The following is a 17,322-nucleotide window of genomic DNA, read 5'->3' as shown; positions in this document are numbered from 1 at the left end:
GTCTTTTTCACTGTTGAACGCATTAGGGGAAAAAATGGGAAAGTGGAAGAAGAGTAGTAAGCACTTACTTATGATTCTATGTAGCTCAATGCTAATTTGTCCTTTATTTTCCCCAGTGCCTTCCTACTCTTCTTACTTGGAAAGATATGTCCATGGGACTTAGGATATGATGGTGGGGGTCTATTTTCTCTGTAGAACTGTTGTTGGAGTATCTCTTCACTACTGCTACTAATATTTACCAACAGAAGAGACTCAGGAATGCAGATGAAGAGAAAAACTGGCCAGCATAGGAAGTTTCTTGTAGTTAATATTTTTAAAAAGAATGTAGGTGTCATGTTGAAAATTTAAATAGTGTCTATTTAACCATCATTTATTATTATTAAGATTGGTAAAAGCACTAATAATCAATTAGGTTTTAAAGTTATATATTGAACCTCTGAAATATTAAATGTAGAGATCAGATTTAGAATCAATAGAGATGTATATTAGGAGAGGGAGAAGGAGTTTGGAACTTTTTTCCTTTGAACTTGAAGACAATTATGAAGATTTTTATTTTCCTACAAAAAGCAAGATTTCAGTGCTATGTATTTTATCTGTCTACATTTGTACTAAGATAACCGAATATAGTTAAGAAGGCACCTTAACCTCTTTAGAACAATTGTATATGTATGCTATTGTACAAAGAGAAGCCCAGAATTTAGACTGGGTAACTAAACCCCAGTCTGGTTTGGCCTATGCAAAGATTTATGATTTTAAATTATTTGCTTAGGCAAACCCAGCAAATTACTCAATTGTTAGTTACATTAATAGTGTCACCAGCTGAATACAATTTCCCACTTCCGCCCAAAGTACCTCTGCAACTACCAAGGGCTTAAAAAGACACAGGGAAGTCTGGGTTGCCCAAATGCTACTGTTTGGCTCCCAGGGTTATTGGGCCAAAGGCATGATATTAATTTAGCAACAGCTTTGATTCCAGTACTTCACAAATATAGGAATTGGAGGGGATGAGTAAACCCATTCAGTGTGGAGACTGTTAGGGCCTGAATTGTGCCCCCTCACAAATCATCTGTTAAAATCCTAACCCTCAATGTAACTATATTTGCAGACAGGGATTTTAAGAAGGTAATTAAGGTTAAGTTAGGTCAAAAGGGCCCTAATTGCATAGGACTGATATCCTTATAAGAAGAGGAAGAGACCCTGGAGCCTTCTCTCTCTCCATGTGCACACAAAAGAAAGGCCATATGAGGACTAGGGAAAAGATAGCTGTCTACAAGCCAAGGAGAGAGGTCTCCAGAAACCAATCCTGCTGGCACCTTGATCTTGGACTTCCAGCCTTCAGAAGTGTGAAAAAATAAATGTCTTTATTTTAAGCCACCCGATCTTTGCTATTTTGTTATGACAGCCCAAGGCTGATATGGGGGCATTGGTTATAAGTTCTAGGAGTTTGTCAGCTCACTCGAATGGCCTTCATGAATCAACAGGGTTAATGTCATTCTCTACGATGCTTTTTTTTTTTCAAGTTTAAGTATAGTTGATTTACAAAATTGTGTTAGTTTCAGGTATACAGCAAAGTGATTCAGTTATATATATATATTTTCAGATTGTTTTCCATTATAGGTTATTACAAGATATTGAATATAGTTTCCTATGCTATACAGAAAACAATAAGTTTGTTTTCTATGTGAGTCTGTGGCTGTTTTGTATATACATTCATTTGTATTACTTTTTAGATTCCACATATAAGTGATATTGTATAATATTCGTCTTTCTCTATCCGACTTACATTTCATTCATTTTTATGGCTGAGTAATATTCCGTTTTATATATATATATATATATATATATATATATATATCTCAATCACATCTTCTTAAGCAATCGTCTGTTGATGGGCACTTGGGTGGTTTCCATGTCTTGGCTATTGTGAGTAGTGCTGGTATGAACATTAGGGTGCATGTATCTTTTCTAATTAGAGTTTTTATCTTTTCTGGATATATGCCCAGGAGTGGGCTTGTTGGATCATATGGTAGCTCTATTTTTAGTTTTTTAAGGAACTTCCATGCTGTTCTCCATAGTGGCTGCACCAATTTACATTCCCACCAACAGTGTAGGAGGGTTGCTTTTTCTCCTCACCCTCTCATACTTTTTTGATTACTGTAGATTTGTAGTATAGCTCTGAAGCCTGAGAGGGTGATACCTCCAGCTTTATTCTTTTTCCTCAGGATTGCTTCGGCAATTCTGGGTCTTTTGTGGTTCCATATAAATCTTAGGATTATTCCTTCTAGTTCTGTGAAAAATGTCACATATTTTGATAAGGTTCCCATTAAATCTGTATATTGCTTTGAGTACTCTGCCTTTTATTTGCTGCCACTTTTTAAAGCTTATGGCATTGAATGCTCATTTCCTTATCAGTTTTCTGCTCATCCTCCTTTTCTTTCCCTCCCTTCCTTCCTTCCTTCCTTCCTTCCTTCCTTCCTTTCTTTCTTTCTTTTTCTTTCTTTCGTTTTCTCTTTTTTTCTTTCTTTTCTTCTCTTTCTTTCTTTCTCTCTTTCTTTTCTTCTTTCTCTCTCTCTTCCTCTTTTTCTCTCTTTCTCTCCCTTCCTTTCTTTGTTTCTTCCTTCCTTCCTACTTTTTTCATGTCATTAGAATTTTTTGGTGGGAGGTAGGGATAAGCTGTAGGAGGAAATTTCATGTGCTACCTTAAGCCTGAATTCACACAGCCATCAATTTAAAGAAAATATACTGAGTAATTACTATGTGCAAGTTCTATACTAGTTTCCTGTTGGAACCAAAAATTGTATGCCCTTTGACGTTCATTATTTTCCTCTTCAGCCGTCCAATAAAAGAATAAATTGTTTTTAATTAGACAATCAATGGTCTTACTCGTTTATTGAAGAGGGTTATGATAAGTGCAAAACAGATCTTTAAAAATAATATCCTGTCATCAGGGTTTTTTTGTTTGTTTCTTTGTTTTTGCGGTACACGGGCCTCTCATTGTTGGGGCCTCTCCGGCCGCGGAGCACAGGCTCCGGACGCGCGGGCTCAGCGGCCATGGCTCACGGGCCCAGCCGCTCCGCGGCACGTGGGATCCTCCTGGACTGGGGCACGAACCCGCGTCCCCTGCATCGGCAGGCGGACTCTCAACCACTGCGCCACCAGGGAAGCCCCTGTCATCAGGTTTTAAGTGATGAGCATGAATATTGGCAGGTTTCTGAACTTACGAATAAAATTGAAGTATAAGAAATAGACATTTGATTGAAATCTCCCAGTTTTCTTAAGAGTCTCCCTCCCTGTAACTCTTCCCATTCTCCCCTTAGGAAGCAAGCAGGAGGGTGTGGCCTACTTGAAGTAAGCATCTAAATATTCATTTTTATTGCAGTCAACCTGAGTTGGACATGTATATTTCCAAGGAGAAATGCCAACAAATCTCATTTTCAATGGCTTGAACTAACTACCAGTCAAAAGAATGAAAGTCAGTTGGTCCAGTTTTCATTCTAGGCTTCACCTTTTAAAAATATTTCCTATTTAGAGTAACTGAATCTATAGCCTGAGACCACACTGAATGTGCCCTATGTTCTAGCACAAGCTATTTATACATGGCTTATAAATAATGAAAGAGAGCCCATTTTATCATCACTAGCTGATTTACATCCAATATCCTCAGTTACTCTTCATTTATTCCCCATTATATTGTTTATTCTTTGGCTACTATGTTTCATGGTCTCCAGTTCACAAGAAAACAATAATCTGTGAAGGGGGTGGAATATTCTAGAAAAATTGAAGAATTAGGAGTTCTGGGCTCTGATGCTGATTTGGACACAACACTTCACTAGCTTTTAGCTTTGTTTTCTCATCTGTAAAGCAAAAGTGTTGCAAGGTTCTCTTTTCTGGCACTAAAATTATGCAGGTTTAATATATTTTAGAAATGCATCATTCTATGGTTTATATATAGTTAAATTCTTAAGGATGAAAATGGGGAGAAGATAATTTTTTTAGAGCTACATCATAGTGATGATTATGTTGAAAGGTCCTGAGAACAACCCCTAGGTTTGAAGATTCACTTGGAGGATTCACAGGACTCAGCATGTAGTAGTACTCAGGGCTGTGATTTATTACAGTAAAAGGAAACCAGACTCAATCAGCAAAGAGAAAAAGCACATGGGTAACATCCAGGGAAACCAGGCATAAGCTTCCAAGGTCCTCTCTCAAGGAGTCACACAGCATGTGCTTAATTCCCCTGCAACAGGTGTGACAACACGTGTAAAATGTTGTCCATCAGGGAAGCCTGTTAGAGACTTAGTGCCCAGGGTTTTTACTGGAGGATTGTCACAGAGGCAGCCTCTGCCTGGCACACACGCAAATTCCAGACTCCCAGAGGGAAGGCAGGTGTTCAGCACAAACTGTATGGTTTGTACAAATAGTTTAAATGTAGTGAGCCACTCTTAGTTAATGATGGTGGAAACTGCTGTGGACTGAATATTTGTGTCCTCCCCCAAATTCATACGTTAAAACCTGATGCTCGGGCTTCCCTGGTGGCACAGTGCTTGAGAGTCCGCCTGCCGATGCAGGGAACACGGGTTCGTGCCCCGGTCTGGGAAGATCCCACATGCCGCGGAGCAACTAGGCCCGTGAGCCACAACTACTGAGCCTGCGCATCTGGAGCCTGTGCTCCGCAACAAGAGAGGCCGCGATAGTGAGAGGCCCGCGCACCGTGATGAAGAGTGCCCCCTGCTCGCTGCAACTAGAGAAAGCCCTCGCACAGAAATGAAGACCCAACACAGCCAAAAATAAACAAACAAACAAACAAATAAATATTAAAAAAAAAAAACCTAATGCTCAATGTGATGGTATTGGCGAGGCCTTTGGGAGGTGCTTTGGTCATGAGGGTGGAGCCTTCATGAATGGAATCAGTGCTCTTGTAAAAATGGCCCAAGAAGGATTCCTTGCCCCTAGGAAAAGACATCCATCTAGGAAGAAGATGATTCCATGATCTTAGAATTCCAGCGAGAAATGAATTGTGAGAAATGAATGTTTTTTGCTTATAAGCCACCCATTCTCTGACATTTTGTAATAGAAGCCCAAACAGACTAAGACAGGAGCCCTCCTGAAATCTAAGTTCCCAGACCCCAGCCAAGGGCCAGCCTTGTAAGCAGGCCTTTCAAAAGGATAGCAGTCAGACCTGCTGTATTAACTATTTTCTGCATAGTTACACAGTGTGTTCGTTTCTTAAATCACTCTTGGATATAGCCCTTGTATATTACCTGAGTTATGTAAAAACTGGTATTAAGTAAAATAATATTTTTCTAAATAAGTTTAATTTTTTTCCATTAGTAAAGTGAAATTTTCATTTAAGAAAACTTGAAAAAAAAACATAAGAAGAAGAAAAATATGGTAGCAATTTCTAAACATAATTGCTTCTAGAAAATCACCTTCCAAATATTTTGGACATGATTATCACAGTGCCTGTTTAAATTATATTCTATTCTTCTCATTTTAGTCTTATAATATAGAAAAATTTGCGTATTATTTTAAAACATCTTGCAGGCATGGTTTGTAATGATTACTCCATTGTATCATAATTTACATAATCAATGCCCCTTTTGCCATTTTTCAATATCATAAGTAATGAACTTCTTCATGCACAAAGCTCTTTCTGTATTTAGAATTATTCCTTAGTATGGATTCTCAAAACTGGATTCACTAAGCCAAAGGTTATGAACTTCTTAAAGAATTTTGTTATCCCTTGCCAAATGGCTCTCCAGGAGTTATAAAATTTGGGCATCTACTAACAGTATTTCTCTAAAATGAAATGATGCTTTCATTTGTTTTCCTTGCAGTGTATTTCTGTGGTATTTTTTTCCCTATCATTTTCCTCCCCATTGAGTGCCTATATTTTCTAATTATCTTACTACTAAGGCACTCCTTTGGGCAAAGGCACAGTATTCATAAATCTCCTCTTTAAAAAAGCAAGAATGTGACCTAGGAATCTTCATCATGCATTATCACAGACTTAACTCACTTGTTTCCTGAGCAAATGAGATACAAGTTCCCCAGATTTTGACTGAGAGGCAGGGAAGAGGGAAAAAGAGAAGAAAGAAAGAGTCTGGAATCCTGAGGTATCGTTCCGTAAGGGGGTTGGATGGTCCATGGGATGCTGTGGTGGGCCCCGGGTAAATGTGAGAGTGGAAAATGTGTTCTGAAATACAACATTTGGAAAGATAACAAAAGATCCAACATAACCTTTACTACAGTCTTGCTCCAAAACAGATTTGACCCTAAAAAGCACGAGCAGGTAGTGCAGTTAAAAGAAACTGGGTTTGTGTTAAATGGCTTAAATTGGAGTTCCCATGCCAGTGCCTGCTAACTGAGAGCCCTTGAGCAAGTCACTTCATCTCCGCCCCTCAGTTTCCTCCTTGATTAAAGAGGATAATAGAACACACCCAACCTACCTTATGAAGCCACAGGAATTGTGTTCATATTTAGTAATTAATGTTCATGGAATCACTTGTGCGTACCTGGTGCATGGGGTGCGCTGAATCAGTGATTATTGAAACATAAGGAAATGACGAGAGAAAGTCCTTTATGAACTTGCAGAGTTGTGGAAAAAATAAGACCGACCTTAACCTTATCCTCAGCTCAGTCTTAAAATCAGGCAATCATGACCAGTGAAAACGGTGGTTTTAAGTTACAGCAAATACTATTCTGTTTTCTATTGCTAAGAATCAAACCAAATTGTGGTGAGAATATTTTAAATTAGGAGCAAGTCCTGCTGTGCCTTAATATTTGCTCTGCTTTTTTTTTTTTTGGTCAAAAATTCATATATTCAAATGAACCTCCTAATAAGTTACCAATAATTAAGTTTAATCAGAGAGTGTGCTCCAAGGTAGTATGTGTGTGTATATGTGTGTGCTTAAACTTTGCCACAATTATAAAAGTTATACCATTTAGAAAATACAAAAAGTATAAAAAAACAAATCTCATCTCCCAAAGGCAGCCATCATTAATAATTACTAACTTCCTTACAGTATTTTTCTATTCAGTTTTTAAATCATTGGTTTGGTCTTTTGACAGTATAGTGAAATAGAAATAATGTTTTACTTTGGATTCATATAGAGCTTGCTAAATCTTTTCTCTGCCACTTGCTAGCTATGCCATCTTAGGAAAGTTACTTAGTTTCTCTGAGCCTCATTTTCCCCATCCATAAAACGGAGACAGTGATACCTGTTTTCTAAGTCAGGATTCATCAGAAATAGCATGCATAAAGAATTAAAGTATGGGCTTCCCTGGTGGCGCAGTGGTTGGGAGTCCGCCTGCCGATGCAGGGGACGTGGGTTCGTGCCCTGGTCCGGGAAGATCCCACATGCCGCGGAGCGGCGGGGCCTGTGAACCATGGCCGCTGAGCCTGCGCGTCTGGAGCCTGTGCTCCGCAACGGGAGAGGCCACAACAGTGGGAGGCCCGCATACCGCAAAAAAAAAAAAAAAAAAAAAAAAAAAGAATTAAAGTACGTGCATGGACTTCCCTGGTGGTCCAGTGGTTAAGACTCTGTGTTTCCACTGCAGGGGGCACAGATTTGATCCCTGGTCAGGGAACTAAGATCCTGCGTGCCGCATGGCTCAGCCAAAAAAACAAAAACAAAAAGAATTAAAGTGCACACAGATCAATTCGCAGAAACTGTAGTATGTATGAAACTATAGACCATACCCAGTTCAGATTATTTATAAGTAGTGTGGCAAATAATTTTTACATGTAATAGATTACGATGCTTATGTATATCAGCCAACAAATGTGCACATGGGGATGCTTTCCTAGCAACACTAGTTCTATTGTAAATATTTAATAAAACAATAAGGTCCAGCAGAGCCATCTCCATGCTGAACTGCTATAGGTCAGAGGCTCAGCTGTCTGCACATAAGGGGGAGGTGGTATGACTAGGAAAGACTTCGCCTGGTCATTTCTCTGGGCATACTGGAAACAAATTTTATTTGGATAAAATTTATTCCCTGCTTTCTTCCAAGAGGATTAAAGGATATGGAAATTTCAGTATAATCTAAAACAAAACACAAAGGGAAAAAAGTTGAACAGAACCATTCTTCTGATTGTTCGGCATTTATTGAGCACCTACTATGTGCTGGGAGCTCTTGATGGAGTACAAAAGGAGCCAAGGTAAATGAGACTGCTCACTCCCCGGGAAACTCCCAGGTTGGGAAATGGTTTCTCAAACTATGACCTGAACACCCTCTGTGTAGAATCACCCAAGGTACTTCTGAAAAATGAAAAAAGGAAGATTTCTCATCCCCTATCTGGAGGCCTCTCCTAATGCAGAACGTCTGGGAGTCTCCACTACTCACTCTCTCTCTGGTTGGTGGGCATGCATGCTGGGGTTTGAGAACTTCCAGAGGGGAAGCAGACTTAGCAACAGCGAATTCTGCAGTGATGTTCCAGTGTAGTCATCTGCAGTGATGTTCCAGTGTAGTCATCGATTGGGCAGAAGCTGGGAGATTAAGAGTGGGGACTTTGGAACCAACAGACCTGAATTCAGTGGCTGACTAGCTAGGAGTTTGCTGGAGCTTTCCCGTCTCTCTAAGCCTCAGCTTTATCATTGGTGCCATGGGTCTAATGCTCCCTACCTCAGAGTGGTATTGCGTTAAATGAGATGACCTTTTATAAGAAAATGCTTAATGCACTGCCTCATTTCGTAGGAAGTGCTTGAAAAGTGGTAGCCATCACCGTCACCTGCCCAGGAGGCAAATGCAGTCACACCATAATCTTGGTCGGCTTTAGCACCAATCAGATCCCAGAGACACAACACAGCCGTTTCTGGGGCCAAGGTCATTTGAGGCTTTGACAAAGACCCTGCCTCTGGAGTCTGGCCATTAACCCACAACATTTAAAGGCTGAATTGACTGAGACCTGGTTGGAAAAAAAGAGGTCTTGCCCTTTTTTCTTCCCTCCTTTCCCTCTTCCCCTCCTTGCTCTCTCTCCGTTCCTATTCAGTGGAAATGATGCATCACCCCCAGAACACTGCAGTGGCAGAAACCTGTTACCAGTTTTGTTGGATCCTGAAATGGCAGATGGATGCAGCCTGCAGCCTCTCCCTGCATCCAAGATGTCTTCATCTGTCCTCCCAGGACCCCAGCAAAATGCTTTTGGCAAACGCAGGAGGAAAGGATAAAAATTAAGTATAAGGTGCTGCATTCATAGGGGCTTTTATGGCTTTGGATATGTAATGATGGTTTAATGGCAGTCAAGAGACAGGTAATTAGAAGCAATCCGCTCTGATCGCCCTTGTACACAGCCCCAGATAGCTCCTCAACACTCCAGAAACCTTGTTTGCTTTCTCTGAGGCAGAAATCCCACAAGGTCTGCACACTGCCAGCTGTCGAGCTGAAGAACTGCCAGCGTGTTCCTGAATGGGAGCACTCAGCCTGGCGAGGCTCCCTTGAGCCGCCCGGCGCTGTCTTTGCCCACATGATTGCCTTTATCTAGCTGGTGCAGGAGCCGCTCCTAATCATGCTGCTTCTGGCCTCCAAGGGTCAAACAGGGGACCATTGCTGCCTAAACAAATGAGGAGGATGTCACCTTTGGGGGAGACTGATAAGCAGTTGGCAGGCAGGCCACAGGGAAGAGAAGGCGCCAGCAGCCAGCAATCTGCAGAGGCTGTAAATATGTTACACTCTCAGCAGGGAGACGGGCAATATAGGCACCGAGAGGCCTTTGTTTAATGAGCTGTCAGAAAGCAGGCATGAAAATATGTTTGAAAACATGTGCAAGCTGCAGAGACAGAGCGGGGCCTATAAATGGCCCTCTTCCTTCGTGGTGGATGTTTAGAGCATCTTATCAGTCTGAGAACTGTCATAGGATGAAAGCTATCATTAGCAAACTAATGGTGTTTGAAAGCTACAAATTTTTCTCTCTCTTCTTCAGTTTTGACTTAAATGGATTATAGGAAAGAATCTTAATGGTTTCTTTTCTTTCCTTGGGATTTTGGTAAACATGCAAATTGGAAGAGAACCAAAAACAAACCACAAAAAAGTATCTCTGGAAGAACAAATAAAACGGTTATACTTCAAGTTTCTGCTAAGAACAACCAGCTTATATTCTTTCCAATTCTGTTGAGACTCTGTTCAGAGAACGCTAATGTACCTCCAGCCAGCGTTTTATTTCAATCAGGCCCATAAAAGAAAGCATAAATATGAAATAGATTGCTTTCCTGTACCTGGGTTTTAGAATTAGTGGGTAGGTATAATATTGCTTCTACCGCATCAAATAGTAGAGAAAAAATTTCCAAAGACTTGAAATTATTCTTGTGGGTCACATGGCTGTAGAGTTTATTTCTATTAAGGGTGAAACTTAAAGACTTTAAAAAATCTGTCAAGACTGAGAAGCATCACTGATTCAGAGCGTATTTGGGCCCTCCGTTCTTAAATTGTGAAATGATGCACGAGACCTTTGTTGCCACGCATGCATCTTTTTCCTTCAGTGCGCAAGAGACCTGCATCTCCTGCCTCAGGCAGCCAGAAATGACTTGCACAAAACCCCTTTCGCATTAAAAGGCTCAAGACAACTCCGAAACTGCTTCAGGAAAGGTGGCCAGATTAGCAGGGATAGTCTCTTGGGACTGTATCATTCACGGATTGAACAGTGGCAAGCTACTCTCCTCCAGCTTTGAGAAAAAGAGGAGAAAGCCCTGAGTAGGAAACAATAAAGTCAGATTGAAAAGGCAAAGAGACAAAGGTTAGAGAAACAGAAACAAAAATAAAAGAAAGACAGGGCAGAAAAAAGACTTTTGATTCTCATCAAACAGCAAAAACTGAAACTCATGACAATTTGTTTTCCTATTCTTTATGCTTTTTCCCCACTTGCAGATGGGAAATGCAAAGGCAATATGCCTGAAGTCAGCCAGTATGAGTCAGCAATGGGCCCAGCTCCTGGCACCCCAGCACATACATTCCCTCCCACTTCAAACAATCTCATGTAACAGCAGCAAAATTGAAACCCTTGTATTGAATTTATTAAGAATAAAATTTGAATGGATATTTAATTTTTTCAAATCAGATGTTTTTTCAACATCTGTGGGATTGGTCATATGATTTTCCTGCTGGAATCTATTAATATGCTTAATAAATCAATAGATGTCCTGAGATTGAAGCCTCCTTACATTCCTGGAAAAAAATGCCACTTGGTCATTGTGGCAGAGACTTCATAGATAGTCTTCTCATTATCTTTATTTTCAGGATATCTAAGAGTTTCAGTTTGATTTTTCTCTTTTATGCAAGTTATTTAAGAGAGAGTTATTAATATCCAGAGTAGGAACTTTTTGTTTTTATTCATAAATTCCAGTTTTATTGCATTGTGACAGAGTATTGTTTGTACTCTTTCTAATTTGGGGGAATTTACTGATATTTTCTTCTCTCGTGGATAACTAGTTCACAGATTCTGTGGCGCCTCAAACCTCAAATACCTTTTTCTCTGTCTTTACGCTTAGCTGATAACCTTGATTCCCACTTCACTGGAATACAAAATGGAAACATTCAGAAGATTAAGATAACAGATACAAACTTAGATACCAGCAGCTTCCTACCTACCAGGATCTGGACTGTACACACTGCTCCCCTGCTCCCCTGCCTCTCTGTTCCTAACTCAAAGACTTGGCTCCAGCAATCCTCCCTACTTTCTCCTATATCGTTTCCCTTTTCTCCCAAGTCATTTCTGCCAGTATGTTAACCATACTGTTACCTCTCTCATCTTAAAAGCAAAACACAAAATTATCTTGAGTTTACTTCTCCTCCGGACACCATCTATCCCTTTTCTTTGTCTCCCCCACCTCCTCCACCTGCACATGACAGAAAAACTTCTTGAAAGATGATTCAATCTCACTGCTTCCATTTTCTCTCCCCTTTTCACTTAAACCCATTCCAGTCAGGATTTGGACCCTGACACCCCATCAAACTTGTGCTTGTCAATATCACCAATGACCACCATGTTGCTAAATCCAAATCTCTGTCCCCATCAAAATCAACTTATCAGTTGTCACAGTTGAATTGCTCCCTTCTCACGGCAGTGATTTCTTCACTTGTTCTCTAAGACACTGCACACTTCATTTTCCTTCAACTCCGCTGGCTGTTTCTTCTCAGTCTCCTTTGCTGGATCCTCTTTTGCATATTAATCTTATAGCACTGAAGTGCCCCAGGGCTCAGTCCATGGATATCTTAATCTCTTCTCCTCTCTCTGTACTCACCCCCTTGCTGATTCTCTTCCAGTTCCCTGCATTTAAGTAGCATCTAACTGCAAATGATTCTCAAATGTATGTCTCCAGTCATGACCGCTCCCCTGAGCATCAGCTCATGTATCTACCTGTCAACTCTGTATCTCCACTCAGATGTCTAATGAATATCTCAAATATATCATGCTCCAAACTGAAATTCTGATCTTCTCCACCCGCAGAACTTGCTCCACCCATGTAGCCTTTGCCTTCTCAACTAATGGTGTTACTGTCCTGTTATCTGATGGGCCCTCAGTAATTAGAGAGCATGGATTTTTGTGCCTAGATGATTATTTACTATAGCTATAGGACAGGATGACTTATCAAGAAAGGGTGGAGACTGTGTCTCCATACTGTAAGATCCTTTTGAAGTATGAGCTAACCTTCACATATAGGGTCATTATATTGCCTCTTTTTAAGTTCCACTGTAATACTTTGACCTATAAAAGACCTCATCCTTGTACATTTGGGGACTATTCTCTTTCCTAATTGAAGTCAGATGGTTGGCTTGTAGGTTTTGGGTTTTGTTTTTTCCCTGTCTTCCTGAGCTGCCTCTCAGCAGCTGTAGTGTATTGCCAGTGAGTTATCAGTGGACAGACATGAGGTTGCTTTATGATGTTAAATGACATAGCGCTTCTTCCACAAACTACAAAAGCTGAACATCATGGACAATACTAAATCTTGTGCAAGAGTTATCCCTTTTAAAAAATACATGGTGATTTCTAAAATATAGCTGCACAATGCTTTTTTGGCCGTTTTCCTAACATGTGCTTTATTTCATGAGAAATGTTTTCGTAGAATTGGATGATCTCCTTTGGTCTCAAATTTTTTGACAACAAACAACAACAGCAAAAAATTACATCTGACCTTAAATGCTGGAATGGAGAAAACACTATTAAACAACAGCTAATTTAAAAATAATGCCTACCAGTGTAATAATTGATTCAGGCAAGTCATCAACAGCTTCTTAAACCGCTGGATAATATCTTGCATGGTCTCAAATTATCATCATACAGATTACTTGTTAATTACAATAGAGAGAATGTTGGTTAGAGGATATCATCGTAACCAAGTAGTCCAAATTGGCATCTTCAGTAATAAGTCAAACCTCCATTATGGGCCTCCTGATATGATGGGGAAGTACATAACATCACTTATTTAGTATACTTGACAAAAATGCTTAACTTGAATATAATCATGAGTAAACAAAAACAAAATGCAGCAATAATGATTCTGTGGTTATCTAGGAAGAAGTCCTTGTTCTAAGAAGATGCATTTAGGGTTGAAGTATCATAAGTGCAACTCACTTCAAAGGGCTCGTTAGTGACAGAGAGAGACAGAGAAAGAGAGAGAATGTGGTAAAATATTGATGGCTGTTGAATCTAGGCGAAGGGTTACAGGTGTTCATTGTAATAGTCTTTCAAGAGTTGCCATAGGTTTGAAATATTTTAAAATAAAAAGTTGGAGAAAAAGTCATAAATTAGTGGTTCTGTGAAGTGACGATATTGGTTGTTACAGTCGTATATCTCTGTAACCTGCTGTCAAGGCAATATTTCATTGAGATTTATTAGAAATGACAGACGATATGTCTACCTGAAAACTCACACAGCTCATTTTTTTTCTGGATGATAGACTAAACTGCGATTAAAACTGAAGATGTTATTTGTGGTAAAGTAATAATGAACATAGTCACCATCTACCTAGTCTCTCAAACGAGCAGGTTCATTTGCTCTTAATTCCTCCCCTCCTCCACCCACCAGTCCTCATATTCAACCAGTTGTGCCTCACAGTATCTCCTGAGTCTGGCTTCTCCTCTCCACCCACGTATCAGGTACTACGTGACCACCAGGAGGACCCCGTACCTGTCAACATGCTGGTCCTCTGCGTGGAACACCTTCCTTCCCTTCTCTCTCAAGCAACTCCCTCCTCCTTGTTCAGGATCAGTCCGGGGGCACTTCCTCTGGGAAGTCAGGGATAGTTGTCACTTCTACTGGTTCCCACTGCATTTTGTTTTCCCCAAAACATGTTTCCTAGGGAGCTCTGCTGTGCTCTGACTAGGTGTTCCTGTCTTTCCACTGGACTGTAATTCAAGTATCTCTGGATCTTTTGTGCCTGACACAGCAACAGGCACCTAGATGGTGTTTAACAAATGCTTGTAGGAACTAATGAAAGAACAAGTAAAGATATGATTAGCTAAACATAAACTAAAATAGAAAACCTCACTTTGACTGAGACAGTTCCTAAGGTTGTACTGATCCAAATTGTACATCTAATCTGTTATAATATTTTTAAAGCTTTTTAAGGGAATCAAGGCATGGCAAATTCAGTACACAGTGAGAATGTAGAAGGCAGTCAGTCTGAATATGGGACTTTATGAAAATAACTCTGTTACAACTGAAAATATTCTAGTAAGGAATAGTTGTGAGGGAATGGTTCTTAGGGAAAGTAGGGCTGTCTGCATGCTGGAGTTCGGAAGAATAGAGGCTGGAGAAATAAGACTAACTACAGTGATGCTAGATATTGGTACCCTTTCCCAGCTCAAGCCTCTGAGGTCCCCACCCTATTGCCGACCAGGAGATTGTGTGTCAGGAGGTATCTGCAGTAGTCACTAGTAGTGGTTGGTCTCACTCTCTTTTAGGAGTCACTTAGGAGTGACAGAAAGCAGAATTTAAGTTCTGTCACCTACTCTAGAATTTTAATGTGTCTGGTGAAAAATCAATTCAGTGATGAAAAATAACAATTTCCAGAGGGCTTCTTCAGCATCTTGTGTAGCAGCACATAAGGGCATCAAAAATAATTTGAGGGGGCTTCCCTGGTGGCGCAGTGGTTGAGAGTCCGCCTGCCGATGCAGGGAACACGGGTTCGTGCCCCGGTCCGGGAAGATCCCACATGCCGCGGAGCGGCTCAGCCCGTCAACCATGGCCGCTGAGCCTGCGCGTCCGGAGCCTGTGCTACGCGACGGGAGAGGCCACAGCGGTGAGAGGCCCGCGTACCGCAAAAAAAAAAAAAAAAAAAATCATTTGGGGGAATACTATATTGACAAGGGAACAAATGGAAATCAAAACCATATCTAACATTAAACTTCATTTACAGTATGAATGAATTTTAAAATGAAGGGAGATGGGGAGTTATTGTCTAATAGGTACAGAGTTTCAGTTTCAGGTAATAAAGTTCTAGAGATGGATGGTGGTGATGGTTGGATAACAATATGAATGTACTTAACGCCACTGAACTGTACAGCTAAAAAATGGTTAAAATGGTAAATTTTGTGTTATGTATATTTTACCACAATTTAACAAACGAAGGAAGAAGTATCTTTAGTTAAATTGAGACAGTTTTAGCTTTGCCGAACTACAGATCTTTGAAAAGTTGTCTGGGAAACTCTGAGGGACCCTGCCGCTCAGCAACCGAGTTCTTATTGTTGGACTTCAGTTCAGTTTGTGCCAAACTGATGCATGATGTTCTGAGAGATGAGGGGTGGGCTTATGTTGTAAACTGTCAGCTATGTGGAGATCTGGCTCAACACCACCAGACATACGAGAAACATCATGTCTCCTTGCCAGGGTCCTGATTCTACCCAGCTTGAGCTTCCGGTCTGTGACAGGCAGGCACCTCTTGACCACCTCTTCCTCTCATCGCTTCTGTCTTGTTGAAATAACTACCTCTGAAGCAGCCCTGACAGATTTGAAGTCCAGGAAAGAGGAGTGTGCCAGGTGCAGTATGCATAATTTTGTAAAATGTTGAATAAATGTCCGTGTGTGCAAGGGGAGGGTGCTTTTTAAAGTTTTTGCTTGAGTTCTAAACATATAAACCTGACTCCGGGTTCTCTTCCTGTTTGTAAGGATTTGTTGATATGACATCTTTGCTGGTAGCATTGGTATTGTGATAAGAGAACTCTGATAAAAGTTATTTTTAAAAATAATGTTCACTTTTAGAACATTTAGGAAAAGTCTCTCCTCCCCTCCTTTGGATTTGTCCAACTTTTTTGGTTCACAATTGTTTATCTGGACTCCAAATGTCCTTGCAGAGGGAAACCCTGCCCCTTTAAGATGTGTTCCTTAGGGTTACACTGAGATAACGCACGTTAACGTGGAAACCCGAAAGATCTCAAGTCACAGGCAGACATTGGGGCATAATCGCTCCTTTGCGATTGAATGGATGCAAGGGAGGCCTGAGGATGCATGGGAGTGTCCATTTTTGTTGGAAAAACATGTGGCGCGCTCTCCATCATAGTCTAGTATTGTAGACATAATGCAGTGGTTTCTCTCAACAAGGGCTTTCCAGTGTTCGCCTGACAGCAATGTCTTTGGGCTGACGAAGATGGTGCCAACAGCATTGTAATCTGTAATCACACTTTCCTTTCCCCTCCTCTCAACATTTGGAGCACCGACCATCCTTTAACATTTTTTTTTTTTGCGGTACGCGGGCCTCTCACTGTTGTGGCCTCTCCCATTGAGGAGCACAGGCTCCAGACGCACAGGCTCAGCAACCATGGCTCACGGGCCCAGCCGCTCCACGGCATGTGGGATCTTCCCGGACCGGGGCACGATCCTGTGTCCCCTGCATCGGCAAGTGGACTCTCAACCACTGCGCCACCAGGGAAGCCCCCATCCTTTAACTTTGATGGTCTCTGAGACCACATTTTTTTCTGCTGCGATGGCAACATTCCCTGACATGCTGATTTTTTTTAACATCTTTATTGGAGTGATAATAGATTCTTTCTGTGCAGCAGGTATGTTGCATATATACATTTCAATGATCACTGATCTCAGTCACATAATGAAATGATCACATTTCAATTCTGAGAGGTAGGGTAGGTATTAACGGCTGCATTTTCAAGATGCAGAAACTAGAAGACAAGCGAGGTGACGTGGTTCGCCCAGGTCTCTCTGAAGCTTTTAACGGTGCCGTGTCTGCTGCTGGAGGCTTGCTGCCTGCACAGGGTGGTGGGCCCAATTTGGGATCTGCAGATAGGTAGCAGCTACTCTTAGGGGTCAAGAGATCCTTCTTCCTCAGAATTCTTTCTTGTTTCTCACACTTTTCTAAGAAGATCCTGTCA

The sequence above is a fragment of the Grampus griseus genome (genome assembly GCF_964374135.1).
Source record: "Grampus griseus genome assembly, chromosome: 9".
NCBI classification, from domain to species: domain Eukaryota; kingdom Metazoa; phylum Chordata; class Mammalia; order Artiodactyla; family Delphinidae; genus Grampus; species Grampus griseus.
Note: the sequence above shows the minus strand (reverse complement) of the source record.